Source organism: Sminthopsis crassicaudata, chromosome 1, assembly GCF_048593235.1.
Source record: "Sminthopsis crassicaudata isolate SCR6 chromosome 1, ASM4859323v1, whole genome shotgun sequence".
Taxonomy (NCBI): domain Eukaryota; kingdom Metazoa; phylum Chordata; class Mammalia; order Dasyuromorphia; family Dasyuridae; genus Sminthopsis; species Sminthopsis crassicaudata.
This window is the reverse complement of record NC_133617.1, coordinates 183832689-183857278: the sequence shown is the minus strand read 5'-3', so window position 1 is coordinate 183857278 and position 24590 is coordinate 183832689. Positions and strand designations below refer to the sequence as shown.

The 24590-nt window shown below is 31.9% G+C and overlaps 1 protein-coding gene across 3 annotated transcripts in view; it reads right to left on the bottom strand.

Annotated features, from left to right (window-relative positions):
* Positions 1 to 24590, bottom strand: part of CDKAL1 (CDKAL1 threonylcarbamoyladenosine tRNA methylthiotransferase) — a 625067-nt gene that overhangs the window by 493912 nt on the left and 106565 nt on the right. The gene's annotated exons all lie outside the window — the stretch shown is intronic.

Here is a 24590-nt window from a genome sequence, read left to right as displayed (position 1 = left end):
TATGCAGTTTGACACATAGATGATTATTTAGACTATTCAATTTCAAAATGAGAGGATATGAGCTTCACATACATGCTCCACATACAAAAACATAAATCACATATTAAAAATGTCTTTGAAGTAAATACAGAGAATTGGGGATCCTATTGGCTAAAAATGTCATAAAGATGATTTATATCAGAGCTTGATATGACAGAATATAAATGTAATACTAGAATTAATGAAAATAATCAAACAGGTTAAAATTACAGAACAACTACTGGGAGTTATTAAAGTTGGCTGAAGAAAACAGGATTCAAAACTGATTATCTAAAGAATCATCAGATTCAAAAAATATCATACTCCAAGAAATGCTAGATCAAATACTATTTGTAAAAAATGTTTGGCAAAATATTTACTATATTTTGGTAATAAGGATATCCAGAGCACAAACTCCCAAAAGAATGAAGGGGATATGTTGACAGGAATAGCTTAAATGAATGAACTCAAAAGTATAATCTTAGTGTCACAAAAGAATTTTATCAACTCCTGTTTGCACATTTACCTACCTTACTCATGATTTGTATATACAAAGATACTTGCAATTTGATTACACTTTACTGGTAAACAGATAAAGAGCACCAGCTCTGCTCATTTAAGTCTGATTTTAAAGCAAGCTAAGTCCCAGTATTCAGGAGCCATTCTCAGTCAATCCTGCCAGAACCTACCTGCTCATGATTGACATTACAAAGTAATGAAAATTACTCAAACAAGTAAATATGAGTAAACTAAAAGGAGAGAGCACTAGTAACGGGGATAATGAAATAAGTTTACACACTTTACAATCACAACTTTACAACTGGACATGATCCAGCCTATCCTTTCTTATATATACTTATTTAAACTGTTCAATTTCAAAATTGGAACACAAAACTATATATAATACTATAGACATATAGTATAAAAAGCATAGTGGGATTATCATCACCAGCCTTATACACACAATGCAGAAGCATTTGAGGATGCAGGGGAGGAGGAGGACTAAAAGTGTCATGCTCAAGGTCATGCAAGTTAGTAAGTGTTAAGTGTCTGAGGCTGGTTTGAACTCAGGTTCCCCTGATTCCAGGGCTGATGCTCTATCCATTACACTATCTAATTGTCTTTTTTTTTTTTTTTTTTTTTTATGAAATTAAATCTATCTAAAATTATTCAATTCTCTTGCTGTCCATTTCTTTTGTCACATTGTTGATTCATTGAGCTTGAAGTTCACTTATAATTTCTAGGATTTTTCCACATAAATTTTCAACCAGGTTACTTGCACTCTCTGCTTGTACACACAATTTTTTCATTCTTTTGACTTTGTTTCTCATGGATTAATTCACTTCCACTTGCTCAAATCTAATTTTTAAGAAATTATTTTCTTTAGTGAACTTTTATACCTCTTTTTCCTTTTAGCCAATTCTTCTTTTTAAGAAGTTCTCCTCTGTGCATTTTTTAACCTTTTCTCCCAGGTTCATTCTGCTTTTTAAAAGTTAATTCTCTTCAGTGAATTTTTGTGCTTCTTATATTATTAGACCAATTCGGTTGTTTTTTTTTTTTTTAACATTAAATTGTTTACTATTCCCATATGGAGAGATGATATTTATATTTCTTAACAATTGCATTGTTAACAGGACAATTAAGAGTATACACAGACAGAGGGCACAGGTGGGATAATGTCAAAAAAAAAATTAAGAAGAAAGAGGAATGCTTTGGGAAGGGGGGGAGAAGGCAGAATGTGGTAAATTATTTCACATAAAAGAGGCATAAAAGAAAGAGTTTTCACAGTAGGGAGAAGATGCTTGAGAAAATAGGCAAAAAAATTCCACTAATGGATTATCTTGTATAAAAATTCCATTTTCAACTTAAATGAAACACTGAGAAGGATATGTTCTAGTGGTACACTTCATAATCAAAAGTTTGATGACAGGAGTTAGAAGTGATATAGATACGTACAGTTTTTCTATCTTGTGTTATTCAATATTATGCACATTATTTGCATTCAAATCCCTAGTAAAGGACTAATATACATCTTTAGGAAAAATTAAGTTATTTAAGGGCAAAAATTTATAAAGCCTATTTGCAGTAGGGCAACTAGACTGGTCACAAAATTCAACTTGTACCCACTGTCAAAAGAGAGAAGTGGACTAGCAAACTATTCATTTAACCTGGTATGATATTCTGTAAGTTATTATGTTTTTTGCCTGCTATTTCAAAGGCCATAAAGTGAATATGTCCTCGAAGGCATTTTTAAATTAACTAAAATAAATTTACTTATGTAGAAAGATATCTAAGTTCCTAATAACAGGTAATATTAATAAGTCTTCAAAAAGAAAGATAAAGCAGGAATGTATTAACAGTTATAATAAATCACATCCAAAAATATGGAATATAGTTGATATGAATTAAATTGAAGTTTTTGATGCTGATCAAATATTTATGATTTAGATCAATTCTAGGAGGCTTGCTTATTTAATAACTAAAATTGTTATTAAGCCTAAAGAACAAGTAAAAATTGATTTGATTTCTTCACAAATAGCAATTTGAAGGAAATTTTTTAAAATTTAACAATACATGTTAAATATGTTAAAGTATAAATTAAATACAATATATGTATACATGTCCAAACAAACAGTTGTTTTGCTGTACAAAAAGAATCGGACTTTGAAAAAGTGTACAATTATCCTGTGAAGAAAATAAAAAACGCAGGCCGACAAAAATAGAGGGATTGGGAATTCTATGTAGTGTGGTTCATAGTCATCTCCCAGAGTTCTTTTACTGGTGTAGCTGGTTCAGTAATTTGAAGGAAATTTTCAGGAAAATTCAAGGTCATTACTTTGTTCCTTCTTTAAGGAAGATAAATAATGTAGGGGAAAGAATATCAACTTGTCAGCCTGATAAAATAGAAGCTACAATGAATTTGCAACAATAAGTCATTCAAATGAATATTTGCTTTGCAACTTACTCTGATGTGACCCTGGCCAAGTCACTTAAATTAGAAGGTTATAATACATAATCAGTAAGGACTTTTCCAACTTTAAATCTATGATACTATAAACCACTGGGACTCATTTTTCTTCATATGTTAAATAAGAAAGTTGACTTGAATAATCACAAAGGTGATTTTTCAGCTCCAGACATGAACTCATTTTATCATATTTATTGTATAATATCCTGTATTGTCCTATCCTACTCTATCTAATTTAAGAGTTGTAGGTGAATGATAAAGGAAACAAATCCATTTTCTAATAGTCCCAGATATTTAATATATGTGCAAGAAGTTCAAAGGATGTGGAATTACATCTGATGTGGAATACAGAAAGACATATTACAATAATGGGAAATAGAACCTTTCTGCCCATTCCTTTACATAAAAAATTTGTGACCTGTATATTACTGTAATCACTTTTAAATAAATCAAAACCCTTTTAAGGTAGGTGCTCTGAAACATTAAGACATTTTTATTTTTTCTACTATGCAGAAATAATAGCTACCTGAATGTACTCTCTGATTAGTCATTTTAGCCAGGAGGCACAAATTAGATTGAGTCTCCTTGGAAATTAAATCCATTAAAAATTCTTAAATGAAGGAACTGTTCCACAGCTATTAATTCTATAGAGATATTAACTGCTCTCTCACTACATCCCTAGAAAATCTACAGAATTCTACATAAAAACTTTCTAATGAATTAATGTCATTCAATGTGATGAAACTAGTGCCAAAATTCATGTGACACTTTTCTGGACCAAAACAAATACACAATGACATTTTAGCTAGTCAGAGAACAAAATCTTTGTGAAACATTTCCACAAAGGACACACTTCATGCAGAAAGATAACTAATGTTCTAAGTCAATTATATACACTATAAGGATGTAAACTTAGAATGACTTTAGAAACTATCACAAATATGGTTAAAATTACCTAAAAAAGAATTAATATTATTCCACTTCAGAGGACACTCACTTTAGAAAGGCAACCTTTTCATTCTCTTATTGATTCTCTATCTCACGCCCCACAGAAACTACTACAAACTTCTTTCTTCAGGATTCCCATACCAACTTTTCCCTACTTTGTCTTAGTTGAGGATTTTGCCTCTTTAACACAAAAAATTGAGGTCATTCAGCTTGAGCTTCTCTTCTCCTATTCCCTTCATTTCAAACTCCACTGACATTTTCTCCCATTCTCTCTCTCTTTCCTCTGACTCTGATAAAGAAATGTTGTTTCTTGCCAAGGCTAGCTGGCATATATGTGCATATATCTTTCTCCCAAAGAATCCATCCTCAATCATTCCTTCTCTCTCTCTCTCAAATCATAAACAAGTTCTTTGATCTTACACTTTCTTTCCACTCACAAAATCACCATCTTAGTTTCTAATTGCTTCTCACCTGGATAATCTTCCACAGGATTTCTAAAGTAATTTTGCTTAAACAGAAATCCAGCTTCAGTGGATACTATCTCTCCTGGCTCACTCTTTAATTCAGATAAACTGGCCTTCTCTCAGTTCATCATAATGGACACTGCAACTCCCATTTTCATGATTTTGAATTAGCTGTCACCAATGCTGGAGCACAATTCCTCCTTACCTCTACCTCATAGAGTCTCCCCTCTTCCTTAATGACAATGTTCAGCAGAAAGAGAGAGTCTCTAATTCAACCTCCTGTTTGATTTGAAGAGGAACAGACATGAAAAATCAAGATGAGGCCCCTATAACTGTATTTTCTTATTTAATTTAGATTTTTCCTTATACTCTCTTTCCCTCTCTTCATGACCTAGAGCTTAATATTAACATTCATGAAACAGAAAATGGGATCATATCCTATGTAATCAGAGTGTATTTCATTATATAATCTTTCTATGACATCATAACTTTTATTTCCAGCTCTCTTTTATTAAACAAGTAGAGGATATCTCTCCTATGAAGTAGAAATAGAACCAAGAAGGGATAACAGTGTGGCCCAAGGAGAACCTTCACTTAAATCTTGGTTCTTGCATTTACAGTGACCTGTGTAACCCTGGTGAGGGATAAGATTAAAGACTGGATGTGATACTGTATTTAAGATATACTTTAACATGTTTAACATGTATGAGATTGCCTGCCATCTAGGGGAGGGGATTGAGGGAAGGAAAGGAAAAGTTGGAACAGAAGTGTTTGCAAGGGTCAATGTTGAAAAATTACCCATGCATATGTTCTGTCAATTATAACTATAATTAAACTATAATTAAAAAACTATAATTTAAAAAAAAAAAGACAAAGCTCAAGCACCATCTTCTGCACAAAGCCTATCCTGATTCCTCATAATTGTTAATTCCCTAAACTATCATATATTTAGACATATTTGTATTTATTCACTTTGTATTTTATATATACTTATTTTATATGTACCTTTTGTCTCCCTCATAATGAAAATTCATAGAACTATGAGAATAATTCATACAATGACACCATAATAGAAGAAAACATCTTTGAAAGATTTTAGAACTTTTATTAATGTGATGATAAACCATGAATTTAAAAGACTAAAGTTCAGTCAAATCATCACTTCTGGCCAGAAAAGTGAAGTTATGATGCAGAATGGCAGACATTCTTGGAAGTAATCAAGGTAGGAATCTGCTTTGCTAGAATATTTCTTTTATTTTATTATTCAGTTGGAAGTCTATGTTAGAAGTGGAAAGAGGAAACAGGAGGAAGAGATATTATTCACAGGGATTGTTAATTTGATATTATACAGCAACAATTATTTTCTTTTTTTATAATCCTATCTTCTTCACCTTGCACAATGACTGGCACAATGTATACATTTAAATATTTGCTGACTGACTGACTGAATACACTATGAATGAGAAATTGAGTGGACAACCAAATAATTACATGCATTATCTTTCCTGCAGGGAATATGGAATGCCATTTTTCATTAACCAAAGTACCTTTCTTTTATACTCACTTCTATGTTCTCATCTTCACTTTGGATAGCTAAAGTCACTATTTTAGTTCTGAATAAATCGGAAATCACTGGACTTCCCCATAATATTTTTTCTTCTTGTCTTTTTCCCATTCTCTTCTTGGTTATTCATTTAACTTTTGTCTTTTCTGTCTGTTCCCTGTCTCAGTAGAACTAGGACACAAAAACTATTCTGATTTTCTTATGGGATTTATAAGGACAAATCAAATCACTCACTCCCTTCACCAGAATATTTGAACCCTGAGTTATTCCTCATTCAAAAGCTATATCTGTTGCAAATATTTTCTCATTTGATCCTCATAAAGACACTCACAGTTGTTATTGTTGTCATTTTACAGATGAAGCAATTGAGATACAAAGATGTTAAGCTCCTCAATAAATAACGACAGCTAAAATAATCAACATTGCTTGATGGGGGAAAAAAAATAGACTTTTTAAAGTATATGATGAATCTTTTTTTAAAAGGGTATCGTTTCTTCATGTCTACACAGTTGTATGAGGAAAAATTTCCAAGAATTTATGGTTATTTAGATTATCCTAGTAAGTGAAAAATTAATTTTATTTAGATACAATTCACCCTGTTTTGCCTACACGATTAAGATCTGCTTGAAAAAACTCTTTCAAATGGTTAAACGGGGAAGAGAAAGAAAAACAGTCTTTGCTGCCCATCTTTGGGTATCTTTTTAATTTTTCTATATATCTTAGAAGCCATATGAGAGTGGTTTTAGTCGTTGAGATTGAAACAGGATGTTACAGTTAAGGAAGAAGCACTAATTATGAAAATACAAGGGTGGCTGAATTTGGGTCTGAAACTAACCTTGGGGAGTAAAAAAAGGAAGAAAAACCAAATACAAATTTCTGGAGATGACACTGAAGAAACTAAATAATTTTAAATATTAAAATATTAAAAGATGAATCAACAAAGAAATATATTTAAATTTTGTCTTTTAACATCTGGTAATATCATGGTATACTAATAAATCATATAAAAAAGAGAAAAGGTTAAAAAATTTAGAAGCATTCATCATCTCTTTTTATTGTTGTTGTTCAGTCATTTCAGTCACATCCAATTCTTTGTTCCCCATTTAGAGTTTCCCTGGCAAAGATAATGGAGTGATTTGCTATTTCTTTCATTTTACACATGAGGAAACAGAGGTAAACAGGACTAACTTACCTGCCCAGTTCACAGAGCTCAGTGTCTGAGACTAGGTTTGAACACAGCTATTCTTGATTCCAGACCCATAATTCTAGCCACTAAACCAATGGCCTGTCCACTATCATCTCTAATACTCCTGATTTATATTGATATCCTTCCACTTCTGTGAAAACATAATTTGAAACATGTGAGATGAAGAGGAAATAGTAAAAAAGCATCTGATTAGACTTTAAAGTGACCTAGTTATGCCTTTAATTGTGTAATCTTGAATCACTCATTGTATCATTGAGCTCAACTTAAAAGGGACTGCAGAGGATCTTTCTCCTTTTACACATATTAAGAATAGGAAATCAAAATGGTCAGATCTATGAATTAGTATTATTACTTTTATAGCTGCACACAGAATGGATTAAGGAAGAGAAAGACAGCTATTACAAGAAGCAATGAAGGCCAAGATTAATGTAGTCATGGTGCAAGATGAAAGAAAAGAATAAATCCTAAAGATGTTGAAGTGGAATCAATAACTGATTGTATATTTGAGGTGAATAAGAAAGAAAAGTTGCAGATGGCTCTTTATAAAGTTTCCTGGAAGAATTTTACAGAGAAAAAAAAAAAAAAAAAAAGGAAAGTTAAAAGAAAAAAGTTTTAGGAAAAAAGATATTTAGTTGTATTTCAGACATGCTACGCTTGAGATACTTATGAAAAATACTATTGAGTGTATACAGCAAGATACAGGAGTGGAACTAAGGAGAGAAAAAAGGGCTAGATATAGAAATCTTAGAATTAGTAATATAAAAAATTTAAAAAAAAAAAGAATTAGTAATATAGAGATCATAGTTGAGTATAGGAGATTTTATGAGACAGCTATGAAAGAAAGAAGAGGATAAGAGGCTCAGGAAAGACAAGTGGTGGAATACCTACATAGAAAGATTCTGTTTTGGATCTTGTCAAAAAAAAACAAAAAAGATCAGTCAGATAGCTAGGAAGAGAATCAAGACAATAATATCCTGAAATCTTAGGGAAGAAGGATTATCCGGGAGGAAGGAACTGTTAGCTGTACTGAGGAACAAAAAGGCTTGAACATTATGAAGGAGGATCATCCATAAAAATATCAAGCTGCAAGAAGAGATAAAAGCAAAAAGTGTAAGTAGAAAAAATAACAAGATGGGTCATTTCATCTCAAACTACAGACAGAAGCAGAAATATGAAAGTGATAGAATATTGTTGCTCCATAAGAAATGATGAACAAGCTGATTTTAGAAAGGCCTGAGAAGATTCACATGAACTTATGCTTAATGAAACAAGTATAATCAGGAATTCACTGTACGTAATAACAGCAAGATTGTATAATGATCTATTATGAAAGACTTGGTTCTTATAAGTGGGGTTTATTGATCCAAAGCAATCCCAATAGACTTTTTTTTTTTCCTCTGAGGCTGGGGTTAAGTGACTTTCCCAGGGTCACACAGCGTAAGTGTCTGAGACCAGATTTGAACTCGGGTCCTCCTGAATTCAGGGCTGGTGCTCTATCCACTGCGCCACCTAGCTGCCCCCAATCCCAATAGACTTTAGACAGAAAATTTTTGGGGTGAGGCAATTGGGATTAAGTGACTTGCCTAGGATCACATAACTAGTATTAAGTATTTGAGGCTGGATCTCAACTCAGTCCTCCTGAATCCAGGGCCAGTACTCTATCCACTGCGCCACCTAGCTGCCCCAAGATTCTATTTTTTTCAATGAAGAATGTGAAGGTCTCCTTTGCTAAGAGGAAAGGGGGAGATAATATTAAATTCTTTGAGAAAAAAAGATTTATAATAACATCTGTAAAAAGTACAATATGTCATTGAAAGGATGTATTACTATGCATCTTCAAGAGCCCAAATGAAACTATAAAATTTGCTGTATTATTACTTGCATGATTTCCTCTGGAAGTATCCAGCAGCATGTCAGAAGATCAGAAGTCAGATGAGAAGAATAATTCACTCATGTTTTAGAAAGCAAAGAGCAACAACAGGAAAATAAAGCAAGGGATTCAGGAATTGAAGGTGATGTAAAGTTAAAGATAACATGGAAGGTTCATTCAACCATTAAAATCAATAACTCCATTATGACATGTTTTAAGATTATCAAAATTCAGAAGAAGCCCTTTACTTCTCATTTATAGTAGGAAAAACAGGGAATTTCAATTGCTTCCAAATCCTTAAGGATACCCTTAAAGGTAAGCAGATTGTTAAAAGAATAATAATAATAAGTATACTGATTAATGTTAAATGTATCCAATAGATATAGAGGGCACACTGAACAGACTTTAAATTAGCAAAGAAAAAGTTACAAAATATAAGTGTCTTTTGGTGCTCAAATCTAATTGACTCTTATACACTTTCTTACTCCATATACAAAATCTGGAAAGCATATATAAATTAAGAGTATTTTTTAAATTAGAAGAGAAAACAAATTAATAAATAAAATCATTATCCACAAGAAAATTTAACAAACGGATAGTCAACAAATGACAAAAATTCTGAAGACTTTACTTAGTATAAGGAAATGACTAGCCTGACTTTATTAAAATAAAACAACAAAGCAATGTAACCATCTGGAATTAGTAGTCTTGTTTTGTTTGTCTTTTCATAATACCTGTTGACAAAAAACAGCCTTTTTTGATTTTTATCTTATATAAGTGTTTATAAATATTGGAGGAATGGGTTTGAAATTTGTCATGTCAAAATATTCTTTTGTATTTTTATCATCTTGTAGGAATTATAAACAGTGGTAGTACACGTTTGGAATTTGTCATCACCATAAACAATTGATTTTGCCATATTACAAAGGAAGAAATAACTTATATTTGGGTGGGAAAAGGAAGAAGGATGAGAGAAGGAAACAGTGAATAAAGAAAGTGTAAAAATATGTGAGGAAGAACAATACTTTTTTTAAAAGAAAATGTAATTTCAACAAAATTGAAGATAATCAGAGTACAACTAAAGAAGGAAATAAGAGAGCCTAGAAGAAATGGAGTAGTAGCAACTCAACTGGAAATTTTGACTCAAGGCCCAAAATCAGGAGGTATCTATAAAGACACACATCCCCTTCCCCCCCAAAAAAAAAATAAGAGAAATATATACACAAGAGAGAAGTGGGCTAAGAGAGGAATGTCACTGTACTAGGAGAGGTTAAAGATACAAGAAAGGTATCTGATAAATTGAAAAAGTGAAGCCTTAGAGTATGTCAGAAGAGATCAGAATCAAAGACACAAGTAGAAGGCATGTCATTAGAAAGAAAAGATACTTTGCTATGTCAGGAAAAAAAGATGATGAAGAAAGAATGAGTATATAAGTATTTCCAAAGAGGGAGTAAGATAGACACTTGATAATCTTCATCTTCCCAGTAAAGAAGACATGAGAAAAGAAAAAGTAAAAGGGATCAGAAGACAGTCATTGAAAACTTGACTGGAACAAGGAGAATTCCTGTTCATAACAGGTCTGGTGATGAAAGAAGATAATGCACAGTTAAATACATGTGGTAGTATTACAAAATTGGAGAATACATTTTAAGGCAAACAGTAGGTCAGGAAGAGGAACTGGGAGTTCCATACCAATGGGGTCATAAAAGGCTTTAGTGATTGGTGATTCAGTACCATGGATAGCTCACCAAGGCACATCAGAAAACTTTAATCTGGAGTTTTTCATCAGCTCTGTCCTTCAGAAATGTTGATTGTGAAGCCCTTTTCTGCTAGGCTTACTCCTTATAAACCTAGGGGACAATGCATAAAATCCTTTTTCTTCCTCTCCCCATTAAAAAATAAAATAAGTAAATTATCGCTTAAGATGCTATGATGACAATGATTTGGATGCACAGAACCTGAGTTCAAATGCTTGTTCTGCAACTTACTACTTCTGTGACTCTGAAGAAGTCTTTTAACTGCTAAATCAGTTTCTTTTTCTATACTATGAGGACACTGGATTAGATAAATAGATTTAACACTACAAGAGCTAAAATTTCAGAATACCCTTAAAGTATTCTTTAAAAGGACCAATGGAGATAATAGAAAAAAAAAATGTTTTCAGAAGGAAATATGAAATGGGCTTGTAAAAAAAATCTGTATTTAAAGCACATTTGCACTGATAAGAGAAATTATAGCAAATTATTTTTAAACTGCTTAAAACTTTTAGGAAAACATTTGCATTTATTAGTGCAATTAACAAGCCTATTCCTTCAGCACTTGCTAGGCACTATGCTTAGCATTTTAGATATTAATTTTTTTTCTTCAATGTACTTATATCATAACAAAAGAGAAAACATGACAACAACTACATTCATACAAGCTACACACAAAATTGGTTAAGGCAAGCTGAAAGGGAAAGGTATTTGTAACTGAAGAGAAAGGCTTCCTGAAGAATATAAAACGAACTAGGTTTGGAAGGAAGTCAGGAACAGTAAGACAGGTAAAAGGACAGCATTATAGGCATGGGGGACAATGAAAGGGCATGGAGTCAGGTGATAGAATGCAATATACAAGAAACTGCATTTGACAGAAAGGCTTTCGTGGCCTGACTAGAATATTTACTGCCATGGTCATGTCCAAGAGATTGGTTCAGCTAGGGGTAAATATATTCCTTACGAATAAAGCATCTATTCTTTCAAGGGAGCAGGTAGCAGCGGGGAGGAGGAGGGAATAGAAAGAAAGATGTTTATTATACTAGGTGGAAGAGAATTTACATTATAGTTTTCTCTTTGGAATTATTCCCTTAGTTTTCCACTCTTACTTGGTGCTATCAAAGTGGCCAAAACCCACCAACTCCATTATTTCTTCTAATAACTGCCTCTACATATACTGTGTCTAGCTATTATTCTCATAACTTTTAGATGTACTTCTTTAAACTGCTACCCTTTCTTGTCCCTTCTGTTTCTTGTTGAATTTCTATCAAGGTTTTTAGAATACACACCATTACAGTTATCACTAGCAAATGAGATCACTGTAGGCAAAATTCAACAGCAAAAAAAGTTAAATTTGTGAACATTTATTAAGCATTTAATATATGCAAGATAGTGTGCTTAAAATCTCAAATGGAGAAATATATAAGCACAACTTAAAGATAATGAAATAAATAAAAAGAATAGATCCAGGCAAAGTGTTATAAGCAATATGAGAAGAGAGATGAGTTTCTCCATCAGAACTTAACAGCAAATTTCACAGAATAGGGTTATAATATATTATAAATATTATATAGAATAGAATAGAAAGAATAAAAAAAGTATATATGGCAAGAGTATAACATTTTTTGGTTCCACTAATTCCTTTAAAAATATATTGTGAAATCCAAGGTAATTTAACACAATTATAGTAACTGCAGAGTAATATTCATTAAGTGCTTATAATAATAATCATTTTTGCTACAAATTGAAATTTACGTAATAATTACAAAATGTAAAATTTCATTCTACCTAAAAATATGAAAACATTGAAAAATTATGAAATGTGAAGTTATAAAGCACTCATAAAATTAATAGCGAAAATATTGCATAGGACATTTTGTAAGAAATTAAGGAAATAATACATCAAGACTTTAAAACATGCTAGCTATTCTCCACAATACTTCAAATCAAAACTGGTTTTGGTTTTCGGTTTTTTTGTGGGGTTTTTTTTGTTTTTTGTTTTTACAAATTTTGGTGAATATAAATATTTTTAATGAACTAAGTAACAACTTGGAAAAATTTTAACATAACATCAGTTCTATTTAAACAATGCCACTGTTAGACTTTTGTATTTTAACAAAAATTTGCAATATTTATCTCAACAACAAATACAGTATAAAATCTGGTTTGACATTGAGTTTCTGTATTTTGACTTAAAAAAGTAATAAAATTAAAATGTACTTCACACAAATATGTGGTAGATAATAATAAGAGAACTGGAGAATCTACCTTTCTAAGTAAAGAGAATTTTTTTTAATTTTTAGCCATCTAGACAATTAATGAAAATAAAGCAGTTATCTAAAATGTTTATGTTTCTATTGGCTAGTAAGAAGTACTATTTGAAAGTATAAATGTATTTAAAGTGCAACTATATATATTGTTTCAATTTGAACAATGTTTATACATAAACCAACCTTTGTAAGGAAAGAATCTCTTCAGCTGTGATTTTTTTCTCTTTTACCACTCGCACACCTGTTATACTGTCCCAGAAACTCTAATGAATGGCTTAACCAATGTTGCAAATCAGTTTGTTTGAAAATTCCCCCATAGAGAAGAATAGTAACATAAGTGGAGGATAAATTTAAATAGGAAAGCAGCTTTAATATTATGATGAGAGGAAATATAAAGTTTATTTTGGCTAACACTAGTGATGGTCCATTATAGTTTCTACAGAGCTGGTAATAGGCATGCCTAATAATCATAGTTTTCAGACAGTCTGACATTTGTGCTACAAGAACACAAATGTTTCTAGCATCTTGATTATGTGATTACACAGCTGATGAGGTACAATTATGGGATAATAGTGGAGAATGAAAATGCTGCTCTGTTGCAATATACAGAATTCAAATGAGGGTGCTGTGTAAAGAATGCAGATAGCCATTCATCTGACCATTCATTGAAAATGTGATGGCACTCCAATGTCAAACCCTTGTGAGTTTGGAAACAATTTAATGACAATTTGAGAAACTGCAAGAATACCTTGCACTCAGTCAAAAGTGGTCAGAATTTTTTTTGTAATTGCTGCACTTACACCAAAATTGTTGTGTACATAATGGTTTGGAATCATTGTAGAAGTCACTGGGTAGTTTTTCAGAAATGCTTCAAACATGTACATGCTTATTATTACAGAGGAAAAGTAAATTTGTAAAATAATTTTAAAGGGTACCTAAAAAGTTTTAGCACAAATTCCTTAGCCTACTGTCACAAATAGCCAAAGAGCTACTAATATATTATGAAATGTAGACAAAGAGAGGTAGAAGAAAGGAGTCCAAGACATCAATAGCCTTATTTTTTGCAAGATGGAACTATTTATTGTCTGTGATGTCTTCTTGTTTTCTTCATTACTTTCTTTCCTCTCTTTTTTTGAGGTTATAAGAAAACTTCCCTTTAGGTAAGTAACACATTATGTATGTCACCAAGAAATTCATATATATACACACATAGATAGATAGATAGATAGATAGATAGATAGATAGATAGATAGATATAAAATACATAAAATAATTTTTTGTCAGGAATCAAAATACCTCGGGGTGTTCAGCTAGAAAACAGAACTCTTATCTATTTTAAGGCGTTCATTTTTCTTCCTGTCACTTTTCAATAAACTTAGATCCATATGAATTCAATACTATTAGTCATATATTAGAGGGAAAAGAATACATTAATTGATAAAAGAAAAAACAGTTATAATCAATGAATAGAAATCATCTATTATAACTCACTCATTCAAATGATAAGGAAACAGTCTCAACATTTAAATTATCTATTAACATACATAGTTAAATAAAAGCACAGCTATATAAACAAACTTCAAATCCAGTATTTGTTTCACTATGCTCTGATGACTCTATGATATTCATTTATATAATATACTTCTTTACCATGATTCTCAAGAGAAAAATGAAAGCTTTTGATTATATATTTTATTAAAATGAATACGCAAAAGCTAAATTAGGCTGAAAAGTATGAATTATTTTTGAAGATTTATCCTTTTTAAGTGGACCAATTTAATGTGTATTGCTATTTTTTTTTCACAGTTTTGGTCAACACTGGTTTCATTTTATTGAGAGAAATTATGTATCTATTACCAGGAAAACAAAAGGAAACTAAAAATCTAATGTACTACTAATGAGCATGAATCTCAACTATAAAAACAGACTATATCCTAGATCATAGAAAATATTTTAAATTTAACTTTAAAGCAGAAGAAAACAATAAGTATGGTAGTTTTTCTGCCTGGTTTTGTTTATAAATGTCTTCTCAGCTAAAGGAGTTCAAGAATCCTAACATGACTCAGGAGAACAACAAAAATTCTCTGTCTACAATGATAAAACAGTTTGGAAACAAGTCATAGGGAAAGGAATGGATATGAGTCAGCAAAGTACAAAACACAAAAGCTTAAAGCCCTTTTAAATGTTGTTTCCCTGTAAAAGATGGAACAATAATTTATAGTTGAAAATTTTCAGCTTCAAAGTGATCACTTTCATTTGCAAAGAAACCCAAGAAGTCATCCTAAACTGAATCTGAATCACAAAAGAAATTGTAGGACCAATCTTATTCCTAATCCCTGCACAGCATGAATTACTTGGAGATATTTTTAATAGTAAAGGCTAGGAATCCTTTTTTAGTCCTGAGGACAATTCATACACACACAGACACACACAAAAATTCATTATTCTGAAATGACAAATGAGCTGCAGGACCGAATCACAATCTGATTCCTAAAATGATAAGCATTAAATACTAGCAAGAACAAAGAATTCTTTCTTTTGCAGTATGTGGTCAATATAGAAAAATAGAAGATATATGGGAATATGGTAAAAGAGCATATTATAAAAAATCTTTGTAAAATGAAAAAAGATGAAGACTACATATATGCAGAATATAAATCAACAACCATCAAACATTTACTAAGCACCCACTCTGGCCTAGGTACTTAGAAAAAAAGAAATACAAGACTCCTTGAACTAAAGGAAACTATATTCTATTGAGAAAAACAACACAGAGTTAAGTTTTCAAGCTATACAAAAGTAATGGGAGGTAGGGTATAAAAAGCCACAGTGAAAGTGCAGCCAAGAGATGTAACATGAATACAATAAAAAGAGAAGAGACTAGGTACAAGAATAAATACATAGTTAGTCCTTGAAATCAAAGTGGATATATACCCCTTTCTGTACTTAATTTAAATCCCTATTCAAAGTATTCTCATTGTTCATACAGTATAATATATTTTAAAGTTATGGTACTACTGGGTTTATGGTTAAACTACATGGATTCTACCTCTGGATCTGCCACTTATTATTTGTGTGACTGAATCACAGGGCTTAAGTTTCTCCATTTATATAAAATGAAAGGGTTAGAAGAAATGGTCTCTCAAATTGTATTTCCCCCTAGATTTGTGATAATTTCTCAAACTAATAACTTATAATAAGGACTAGAAACATGGTAAGAAGTTAACTTTCATAGAGGTAATGACCAAAAAGGAATCTTAGATAATTTGGGAAAAGTAGAACACAAATACATAGAGATGCACATGCATTCACACATACACAAACACACATGTACACCCACAGAATCTAATAAATGGATATTGGAGTTTAATAGGTTTGGAAGAAAGCTATGGGTTTGGAATATTAAAGATAACAAACATAATTTATTCAGCAAACAGCAATTTTGTGAAACAAGTCTAAGAAGACCCTAAGTGCATGGCAACTGGTTTTTAGCATTGAACAGCCTGCTTTAAAAGTAGAAAGCTCTCTTGTAAGTGTGGAGGAGATTTGGTAACTCACAATTATAGTGGATGGTGATCATGTGCCATAACCAACTACTGAGGCAATTATCACAGTGAAGAAGCAGACAGGTGTTAGACGGTAGCTAGTTACCATAATGCCAAATAATATCTGCACCTCTTTTTATGTTTTTTCAGCACAACAGATAAGAATAAGCTAACTCCCAGATAAAACTAAAATGTTCAGATGTTATATCAACATGATAAAAGCATTCTGTGATTAGTGAATAATAACTGTAAAAGAGATTTGTTTTCTTAATTCAACACCCAGTAGTCAAATATTCTATCGTTCTGCACTGAATTAATGGCTTGCAACTAACCCAGACAGTTCCAAACACGTGACAAACGAAAGAACCAAAACACTGCAGCCACTTGCCAGATTGCTACTAGAACAAAAGTACAGCAGGTGGTCAGTCATCAACTGCTCCAAATGAAATTATCCCGCACAGAACATTATCCCCATCATCATATAATGTTGTTTTTGTGTAATGCTATCCAACATATCCAATTTTCAAAATTAAGAGAAAATTGTTTTTAATGATAAACTACAATAGAAGACAACAATGATCCCAAATAATGTTGTTCAGTCCTGGGTAAAAAGAAGCTCTCCTAGAATTCCCACACCCCTATCCCCATATTTGTTAAATGAAGCACTGCTTTATCTGGAATAAATCCTGAGGCTGAGTATACTCAGCCAGGTGGTATACTAGGGTCATGTTTTTAAAGTAACAGATGGCCCAAACTTTCCATCATTATGAGAAGCCCTATAGGACTTTTATAAGTGAAACTGTCTTGAAAGTATTTTATACAATTACTCACATGACTCATCATTTCATTTTGTAAATATAGCAGCAGTGAGACAGCTGCTACATTCATGAGCTAGGCAATATTTAGAAATAGCAGGAAAATATATGTGTGTGTATGTGTGTGTACATAGACATAATTATTATTTAGTATATACCTTGACCCACCTATCTTATGCTCATGCAAACACAATAAAATGTTCCTAATTAAGGCACTAAAAGGGGAAAGTATATTCTGATTGGAAGTTGTATTAAAAGATTTGTAACTTGAAAATATTAGCACTGAGGAGATACAAAGATGAGTGAAACACAGACCACAGGACTAAAACGAAAGTGAGATTATATGAGAATAGTAATTTAAAAAGTCAAAACAATATAAGGGCCAATAATGAGATATAAATTAACATGCTATAAGAGTTCAGAGAACACCTGCTGGGTTGGTGTATACCTGTAATTCCTGGTAGAAAGGAAGCTGATTTCAGCAACACAGGGGTTCTAAGCTGGAGTTGATCAAGGGGGCTAACTCACTACTCCAGCCACAATATGGTAAGCCCTTGGAAGAGGAGGCCACTCAGGAAGGAGGTTGACTAAAGAGGAGCAAATAGGTCCAAATAGGAAACAGAATAGATGAAAGCTCTCAGTATCAAGCCTTCTAGAGGCTACTCTACTTCTAAGTAAGGATAAGGAACCCAGTCTCTCACCTCCTCCCTACCCCAATCCCAGTCCAAAAAAGTGCTCAAAGACTCAGGACACCATTTCTAATAAGGGAACTAATTCAAAGACAGCTTCATGGTGGAGAAAAAATTTGGCCTGGATCTTGCAAAATGATTAGAATTTCAAAAGGGGAAGGGAATGGCATATAGGCATGGAGAATAATATGGACAAAAACAGGTGAGAAGTGTAGAACTTATTTACAGGAAAAAGTGCAGAAGGTGATGAGGCAGAGAAGTAACTTTTAAGTCTGATACAGAGAGTCTTAAATGCCACCTTAGGGAATTTGATTTAGTAAGCAAGAAGCTTTTTGAACAGGGGGATAAGACACAGAATATTGTTAGAATAATTTAAGAACAGAAAGTATATGAAATTGAAAAAAATAAGGCCATTTAAGGACTTTAGATACCTAAATACTACCAAGGTGTATTCATTCCCTAAAACTTAAATGACATTTTCTAGGAAGTCCTATTAAATCTTCCTTGCATTTAAACCATTCTTTGTTCCACTTATATACAACATCTCATCAAAATTCAAGTCTCACAAAAGAGAGCTGGTGAGTAAAACTCAACTATCACCCATTCCTTATAGGTTAAAGGAAAATATGTAGAAATCTCCTTTGTGAAAAAGTGGCAAAGTAAAAGAAATAAATAAGGCATAAAGCCACTATTAAAGATTTTAAAGAAACAGATCAACCTATCCTGTCTACTCTAAATACACTGGTAGCCATACTCATAATTCAAATGTACACATACAGAAATACAGAGCTCCCGTCTTTTCATGACCACAATTTCTAATGACAAGGGATCTTGGTTTAATGTACTTAAAAATACTGTGTTCTTTAAAGGATTGGTCATTATATGTGGCAGGGACAATGGCAGCTGCAACAGAAGAGTTAATCCAAAAAGCATCATATTCAAGAATACCATATACTTGTTCAACATTACCTGGGAAAATGCTAATTAAAATATGGTGATTACAGCAGACAGAAAGCACTGGTAATAGCTGGTAAATCTAAAAAGTATGGTAGTAATATAAATCTACAACAGGGAAAAGGAAAGCTATGTGATTTTTAACATATTTTTTATTTTTGAAAATTTATTTTTAAGCAGTTCCTTTATTTAAAAAATCCTTACAACAAATAAATACATTCAAGAAAAATACACATATGTCATGATCAAGAATGTATGTCTCATTCAATCCCTTGAGTCTGTCCATCCTTCTCTGTCAGGAGGTAGGCAGAATGTTTTAATATCAGGATTTGGGAGTTAGTAATTCATTAGGGTTCCTAAATCTTTTGAAGTTGTTTTATCTTTACAATGAATTGTTCTACTCAAGTTTATTCAATAGAAAGTCCTTTCCACATATACGTCTGAAATTGCTCCTTTTGTTAGTTCTTACAGAGCAATAATATTACATTACATTCATATACCAGAACTTGTTCAGTCATACCCCAACTGGTAGGCACACCCTGTTTCCAGTTCTATGTTAAAACAAAAAGAAATGCTATACATATTTTTGTGCATAGTGTCCTTTTAAAATTCCTTTGATCTCTTTGAGACATGAGTTTAGGAGTGGTATTGATGTATTGCAAAGAATATGCACAATTTAGTGACATTGTGGGTTCAGTTCCAAACTGCTTAGCAAAAGTACTGGGGTATATCACAGCTTCACCAACAGTGCACCAGTGTGCCTGTCTTCCCACAATTTCTCTAATAAGTGCCATTTTCATCAATATTAATCTGATAGATGTCAAATGGTACTTTAAGTGTTTTAATTTACTTTTCCTCTATGTTTTTTTGTGATTTGCAGCTATTTTTATAAATTTGATGACAGTTTGATTTATTCCACTGAGAACTGCCTATCCTTATTCTCTAGTATTTATCTACAGGAAAACAACAATTGTTATACTCAGGGTGTCCCAAAAATCTTAATGCAGTTTAAAACTATTAAAGCTTAAATCAGTTCCTTATATATTGTAGATATTGGCCCTTTATTAAACTTATTGTAAAGATTTTTTTCTCCCAGTTAACTGTTTTCCTTCCCATTTTAATTGTAGTAATTTTGTCTGCATAAAAGTATCTCAATTTTACCTAACAAAAAATACTACATCTTATTTTCAGTGACCCTCTCTGTCCCTTCTCTGTGAAAGGATCTTCCATGATCTTCAAATTTCTTTATGATGTGAATTTTCTTATGTAGGACATTTAACTATTTAGAATTTATTATAGTATATGATGAAAGATATTAATTTACAACTGATGATTGTTTTTGAATTTTCTAAGCAAGTTTCCAAAACATAATTTTCCTTGTACATGTTGATTTTTTTTCTCCTCCAGATAAATATTATTACTTTTATAGTTTTCTAAAGTAAAACACTGGTAGTATAATGGGACTATAACTGAAGAATAAGTTAATCTTAACAGGAGTGTTGTTATTTACATTTTACATAATTGAGAAGACCTAGTTAGATTTTACCTTTATTTGTGTAAGAAAATAATATTTTGGAATTGTATTCTTATAGTTCCTATCTGTGTTGTGAGAGGTGAACTTCTATGTATATTTTCTGTAGCTATTTTAAATGGTATTGCATTTTGTACCTCTTCCTCTGGGTTTTGATGGTAATGGTTAGAAAGGATCATGATTGTTAGAAGTTGGTTCTATATCCTGTCATTTTACCGCAGTTACTAATTCTTTTAAATTAATTTTAAGCTCTAGGTTCTTCAGACAGGTAGCAACCTATTACCTGAAGGGAAAATATGATCCATTATCTGTTTCTGTAAAGCGTGCAAATTAATAATTTTAAAACAAATTTAAATATGTAAATTTCAGATTTGAACCAGTGGCCATAGTCTGCCAACCTCTGATATAAAGCATCATATCATCTACAAAAAGTGCTAATTCTGTTTGTTCTTTGCCTGTGCATATTCCCTTGATTTTTTTTTCTGCTCTTATTGCTATAGCTGATATATCTAGCACAATGTTAAATGATAATGGATATCCTTGTTTTACCTCTAATCTTATGGAAAAGGTCTCTAATTTATTCACAATACACACAATATTAGCTCTTGGTTTTTTGACAGATATGTATCTTTATCCTATTAAAGAAAAATCTACTTATTTCTATTCTTTTCAGTTTTTAATAGAAATTAATGTTCTATTTTGTCCAAAGTTTTATTTTTTATATCTATTTATAAAATCACATGATTTGGCCTGTTTTTCCTAGTAGTTTTATATTCCTGGAGTAAATATTATCTGATAAGCATACAATATTTTGGTGTGTAGCTCTAGCTTCTTTACTATTTCTTTAAAAGAAAATTTTCTGTATATTCATTAGGAAGATAATGATTTGTAACTTTCTCTGTTTTGACTCTTCCTGATTTAGATATTTAAAGCACATTTACTGCATTGGATCTAAAAAGAACATACTTAATATCTCTGGTATAAGGTTTTTATGTTCTAATCAATAGATTTAGGTAAAACTGCTATAAATGGCTGAGAAATATATGTGTTTCTTTCTATTCCCAGTAAGTAATCACTAGAGTTTTACCATAATAAACTTTTCTATAATTTTATTTAAGTACTTTTCCTGTTTTTGTTTTAGGTTTTTTTAATTAATCTAAAATAACACTAACATATAGAACTATCATATTTTTACTCTCTCTTCCTGTAAATCAATTAACTTTAACATTCAAATAGTATTCCATTCAGTATATGTATAAATATATGTAAATATTATCTGATTCTTTTCAGCATAATTCAGTATTTTTCTGTTTCTTTCTTTTAACCATGTCTATTTTTACAGTTGCTTTGTTCACATTAAGTATATTAATTTTCCAAGTCACCTAATTATAATTTGGTCAGTCTTTGTTTCCAGTGTATTTCTTATAAGTAACAATGCTAGATTCTGTCCTCTAATGTATTCCACTAATGTGAATTTATCCTCCATCCTATTCTCTAATGTTTTTTTCTTCTCCTTACCCCATTTTTTTTTTATAAAGAAGATGAGAAATAGAAAGTACTACTAAGAGCTACTTCCATTGTGCTGTTTTTCCTGCCTCACTCTCTTTAATCCTTCCTTCATACTCCACCCTTCAGAATAGCAGTCAGCTTTGTTTATGATAAATCCCTCCTTTATTCTAACCTCTTCTAATCTTCCCCCGTCCTTTTCCCTGCTCCACATTTTCCAGTCCAGTTTGATGAGTTTTCTATGTCAGGTTCTTTGTGTTTGTGTATATGCATATTTGTGTTCTCTGCTTATCAGGACTGTGAAAGTGTTCGGTCCTCTTTGTGTTCTTCCCTAGACCTTTCCAGATGCTGTACACAAAGTACTGGCCTAACCCAGGCTTATATCTGTCCTACCAGCACAGAATATGGAGCTCTTCATGACTGTGAGAGACTGCTGAGTTCTGCAGCTACAAACTTGGAATGCCCTCAAGGCCTGCAGACTAACCACTGCCTTCTCCAAAGGAGCTCATATATCAGTTGCCCTCTCCAGTGCTTAATCACCTTGGGGCTTTCTTGATGGAAGTTCTTATGCCAGGCTTTCTTTCTTTGGACAGGCAGGTTTCTGAATGTTCCCTTTTGCAAATCTGGGATAGACAAGGTATTTAATGTAATTTCTCTCTCTACTCTCTTCTCTTACTCTTTTTGTAAAATCTTTTTTGAAGGACATATATGGGATCTGGACCACGCTCATCCCATTTATCCTACCATCTTGATCAGAAGTCAAAAAGCTATGTTATGAAGGGAAATTAAATGCTTTTTTGGTTGCCTGGTGGCAAGAAGACCTTCCAATGACATGTTTCCTTTCAAGTATTATTCCTTAGCCATTTTATATAATGGCATAGTAAAGAATATCACCCTTAACCAAAAAAAGCAGCTATCAGTGCATCACACACCAAAAAGAACATCCAGAAATAAGTAACAACTTATGGTTCCTCTATATATGTGCAAACTTTTTCTTTCCTACTCTTTAGGATAAATGTATTTTTAGATCATATTCTTTATCAATTATATATTTTAAAAAATTTGTAATATCTTTATAGCATAATAAGGTCTATTATTTCAGATACATTTTGGGTAAACAAGAGTTGTGTGTAGATTGGAAAGTTAACCATCATTTATATATCTTTCTAGCAAAAAATGTTCCCCCCGCCCAAAATCAAAAATTTACAAATGAAATATTTTTGATGAATTTTTTTTTAATATAGAAAATCTATAGTTGGGTGAATTTCCAAATAAAATGTTATTGAATGTGGCACATGTTTCACTTTGTCTTACTTTCAACTGCCTATAGTTTTCTGTGAATTATATCACCAAGCAGTGAACTCATGGTTTCTTCTAAAGTGCCAAGAAGAAAATGAGCAATTAACAATTTGAGAATATTATTTGTTCTACCCCCAAAAGAAATATTCTATAAACCATAAAGTTATGAGATGAATATCCTTACAATATTGTTGATTTTTAAAAATTTCTTGATATTATCTTTACCTGGGAACACTTCAGAAATCTGTTCATTCTGAGATAATGAAACCTCACAAATAACATTGTTTTATAGGATGAAAAAACTACCAATTTATTTTTAAATATGTACTCACTTGAAAATAGATCACATTGGCCCTAAATTAATTAGTTCACAGTTAAGATCATCTACCTAAAAGTTAATTTTTTAATAGCATGCCCTCTAATTAAAGCATGATCTATGTTTCCACATTTTCAGGAACTCCACTATTTTGTATAATACTTCCAGGAAATATTAAAAGATTGAATAAAGCTAGCTTTTAAATTTATATCGATTAATTATCAACCTACTTCATCTCCCCTTTACCCTAGTACACTGAAAAGTTATTGCAGTCTATGCACATTTTAATTGAATGTGAATTGTTATTCTCATTTCAGTCAAGCTTTCTGACTCATTTAATCCAACCTCACACACACATACAAATTAACTTGATGACCACCCTATCATGGTTAATGGCACACCATAATTTCAGGCATTTATAACAGCCTCAGGGTACAAGGAATGTACCATCAAAAATTTCATTTCTTAAAATTAAAAAGTTCAGAAGATGCACTGAAGTGAGATTTAATTTGAGAAAGAATGAACAAATCAACTTTGTTAATTCCTGTCATCAGATGACAGACAGGTCCTCCATAGATATGATTCTTTTCTAGTCTTATATGGTTGGTATTCTATATGAGATACAAATCAATTTGATGTGAGTTCACTTCTGATACCTCTTTATAAGTTATGATTCCTAAGAGATGTCAAGGAATCAGTCAAAAACATTTATTAAGTTCCTAAGCATGTGCCAGTTTCTTAACATCAGGAATCAACTCTTGCTTTATGTCTATATTCCTACAATGCCCAGCAAAGTTATTTATTTCTTGATTTCACAGGTTTTAGTGCTGAAAGGGATCATGAAGATCTTCTATTCAAAATTCCTAATTTGA